The sequence below is a fragment of the Etheostoma spectabile genome, unplaced genomic scaffold (genome assembly GCF_008692095.1).
Source record: "Etheostoma spectabile isolate EspeVRDwgs_2016 unplaced genomic scaffold, UIUC_Espe_1.0 scaffold337, whole genome shotgun sequence".
In the NCBI taxonomy this organism is placed as follows: Eukaryota; Metazoa; Chordata; class Actinopteri; order Perciformes; family Percidae; genus Etheostoma; species Etheostoma spectabile.
This window is the reverse complement of record NW_022605587.1, coordinates 177,544-177,748: the sequence shown is the minus strand read 5'-3', so window position 1 is coordinate 177,748 and position 205 is coordinate 177,544. Positions and strand designations below refer to the sequence as shown.

The 205-nt window shown below is 41.0% G+C and overlaps 1 long non-coding RNA gene across 1 annotated transcript in view; it reads left to right on the top strand.

The window, feature by feature from the left end:
• The window catches only part of LOC116686230 (uncharacterized), a 23,953-nt gene that overhangs the window by 881 nt on the left and 22,867 nt on the right, over window positions 1-205 (top strand). The gene's annotated exons all lie outside the window — the stretch shown is intronic.

The following is a 205-nucleotide window of genomic DNA, read 5'->3' as shown; positions in this document are numbered from 1 at the left end:
CACGGAGCTTTGTACCCGGTTCAGAATCTTATTTTCTCAGCTACATTCAACTGGAAGACCGCTAAACTTAACTGTCATGTGACCACTCTTTATGTGACGGGCCAGCAGACACCATACCTTTGTAGTATATGAATTGTGCATAAGTTTGAGCAATATCATACAAACCTATTCATGAGAATGTGTTGAACTAGGGCTAAATAGGGCT